The sequence below is a fragment of the Panthera leo genome, chromosome C1, assembly GCF_018350215.1.
Source record: "Panthera leo isolate Ple1 chromosome C1, P.leo_Ple1_pat1.1, whole genome shotgun sequence".
In the NCBI taxonomy this organism is placed as follows: Eukaryota; Metazoa; Chordata; class Mammalia; order Carnivora; family Felidae; genus Panthera; species Panthera leo.
Window position 1 is genome coordinate 75,727,357 of NC_056686.1, and position 3,482 is coordinate 75,730,838.

General features: G+C 40.3%; 1 pseudogene; it reads right to left on the bottom strand.

The window, feature by feature from the left end:
- Positions 1–2,093: 2,093 nt before the first annotated feature.
- Positions 2,094–2,328, bottom strand: LOC122228875 (annotated as a pseudogene).
- Positions 2,329–3,482: the final 1,154 nt, after the last annotated feature.

Below are 3,482 nucleotides of genomic sequence, written 5' to 3' on the forward strand. Positions count from 1 at the left end.
ATTGATTCGATTCATATTTTTTTCTGGTTGGTTATTAGGTCAGATAAAGCCAGATAAATACAGGTCAAAAACTTATTCTATTTCACCATCTCTTTGAGCATTAAGATTAAAGTCATATGTGAATATTCATTTATCTGTCAAATATGTATTGATGACATAGGCTAGGTGGTAAAACAGTAGTGGGCAATGTAAACATGCCTCCTGCTTTCATAGAGCTTACAGTCTAGTGGGGAAAAAAATAAATATATCAGTTAACAAATAAGGTACTTTCATCTAAAGTTAACGGCCAAAAATGAACAAATCAGGAGACTATAGATGCTGGAGAGGATGTGGAGAAACGGGAACCCTCTTGCACTGTTGGTGGGAATGCAAATTGGTGCAGCCGCTCTGGAAAGCAGTGTGGAGGTTCCTCAGAAAATTAAAAATAGACCTACCCTATGACCCAGCAATAGCACTGCTAGGAATTTATCCAAGGGATACAGGAGTACTGATGCATAGGGGCACTTGTACCCCAATGTTTATAGCAGCACTCTCAACAATAGCCAAATTATGGAAAAAGCCTAAATGTCCATCAACTGATGAATGGATAAAGAAATTGTGGTTTATATACACAATGGAATACTACGTGGCAATGAGAAAGAATGAAATATGGCCTTTTGTAGCAACGTGGATGGAACTGGAGAGTGTGATGCTAAGTGAAATAAGCCATACAGAAAAAGACAGATACCATATGGTTTCATTCTTATGTGGATCCTGAGAAACTTAACAGAAACCCATGGGGGAGGGGAAGGAAAAAAAAAAAAGAGGTTAGAGTGGGAGAGAGCCAAAGCATAAGAGACTGTTAAAAACTGAGAACAAACTGAGGGTTGTTGGGGGGTGGGAGGGAGGGGAGGATGGGTGATGGGTATTGAGGAGGGCACCTTTTGGGATGAGCACTGGGTGTTGTATGGAAACCAATTTGACAATAAATTTCATATATTTAAAAAAAAAAAAGTTAACGGCCATCGGAAAAAAATCAAATACATGGTGTAATAGAGAGTGATTTGGGAAGCTAATTTGGATCGAGGGTCAGTTAAGCCTCTCAGAGGAGGTGACAATTGCACTGAGACCTAAGCTAGACCTTCTCAACCTACAATTTGCATATGAATCACGTGGTGATCTTGTATAAGGGCTGATTATGATTTAGTAGGTGAGGGGTTGTGTGCCAGCTTCTGCATTTCTTACAAGGTCCCGTGTGATCCCTATGGTGCTTGTTCGTGGAGCACTTGTGGGAAAGAAAGGCCAGTGAGAAGAATCTAAAGAGAACACCAGAGAGAGAAAACAGCAATTGAATAGATGCTGAGGTGAGAAGAAGGTTGATGTTTGGGTTCGAGAAATACCATTTTGTAGAGAGAGGCTAGGAGTGGTGAGTAAGAGATGAGGAATATGCAGCAAGTTCAAAGAAGTGGGCCAAATCACACAGAACCTTCAAGGCCAGAAGGTTTCCTTTTATTTCAGGGTAGTGGAAGACATTGGAAGATGTCAAGGGGACAAAGAGGACGGTCAGATTGAAGCTCTTGAAGATCAACCTGAAAACTATGGGAAAAATGAATTTTAGGGGAGCAAGAGTAGGAGGAGAAGAGAGTTTAGGAAACCAGAGTGGCACTCCTTATGTGAGATGTCGGCGGCTCGGACCCAGATGGCAGCAGGGGAGAGCGAGAGCAGCGGAAGGCTTGGATGGTGAGCTGGTAGCAGAACCAGCAGGACAAGTGCATGGATGAGATATAGAGGAGGTAGGAAAGAGACATTAAGGATGTCAACTGGATTTACGTTTTGATCAGCAAATAGCAGGTGACACCGTGTCCTGAGATGTAAAACCAAAGCAAAAACCAAAAGTAAATAAGTAAGTAAGTAAATAAATAAAACAAAAACCAAAAACAAAAAACTTACCTTTTTTGGTAAGTGGAAAGGGAATATCATCCAGAGTGACTCTTACTTCTAAAGCCTCTGTTTGTATGTGTGCTGGTGCAAATTTCATTTAGAATCTGACATTAGAATCAAGGTAGGAAGGCAAATGCATCTGAGAATTCCTTGATTAATTAATTGATTAGAAAGCCATTCAGGGGGCTCTCTCTCACAAATCCACCCTCCCTCTCCCGGTCACAAAGAAAGAGAAGAAAGATAGATCATCAGTGACAAATGGCCTTGCCTTTGCAGAAGCAAACTTAGGGCCAGTTTCACTCCAGGAGACAACACTTCCTCTCTCCCTCATGGTTTCCAGTACTCTACATGTTCATAGAAACTTGTCTAGTAACGAACTATAAAAATGATGCCTGAAAGTATAGTCTTGCGTCTGCAAGTTTAGAATCGTTCGGTAATGTATCATTACAAAAAAGAGAGAGAAGCAGTGCTACCCTGATGAGTGATGGAAGTTGTCTGGCAAACAGTGTTTTACATTAGAATGTAAGTTAAGTAGACTTTTTTGCCTGAGCCTGGAATTTTCCAATGGAAGTTGATTTCTTAGAATGGGGATGGATGGAAAGTTAGGGTATTTCTAAAGACCCACCAGTAAAATAGCAGTGTTTTACCCTCAGAGATTTCTCCCTGTTGGATTCCCATGAATAATTTCCATCACTGGAAAGAGTTTAAGAAAAAGTTACCTTTTCTTTTTCCAGTTGAGCCTCTTTTGACACATTTTTCTGGTACCGTTAATATGCTCATATTTCCTGTTGGAAGACTGGTTAAGATCTGAATGATTATTCAAATCCTTTTTTTTCTTTCCTTTCAAAGTTATTTTTCCTTGAAGAAGTTTCTTTGTCACTGTCAAGGTTAAGTGAAGTCACTCCTGAAGGAAAAAGCAGAAGGAATTTGGAATGCTTTTCCATAAACCCCAGTGACCTATCTCAAGAATCCCCAGTAGATCTCAGGGTTTTTAGGATAAATCATTTTGGGAAAATGTTTTCTTCCTTTGCTGTTAAGTTGACGAGGCAAAAGAAATAATACTGTTTGTGTCGACCTTTGTTCTAGAACAATTTCTCAAAGCAGGTTATAGGATCCCTGGGAATTTCTACCTGAATGATACAAAGTTGCATTTTCACCACCCAAAACCGCACATAGCAGATACTCAGTAGATGTTAATTGAATTACATTGAATTCTAAGAATCTGCTAGAAATCTTAGATCAGTTCCTTTCATCTTACAGATAGTGAGCAGGAAGCCAAGGAGGACTAGTTGAGAGTCTGGCCCCCGGGCAAAAGGACACATGTGGGTTAGGAATCTCACCATTTCCTTTGAAATTGAAGATGCCAGTTTCTTAAGGACACTTTATAGATCAAGGCCCTGAATCCATAAACATCCCCCTGCAATTATCTTGCTAATTCTTTCTACAGGCAAACTTCTAAGTTTTTTCTTTACTGCTGTGGTAGGATAAGCAAAGATCCTCCCCACCCCCGCTCCATCTGGGGAGAGATGTGGGGATCAACAAATTCTATCATAGGAAGTAAA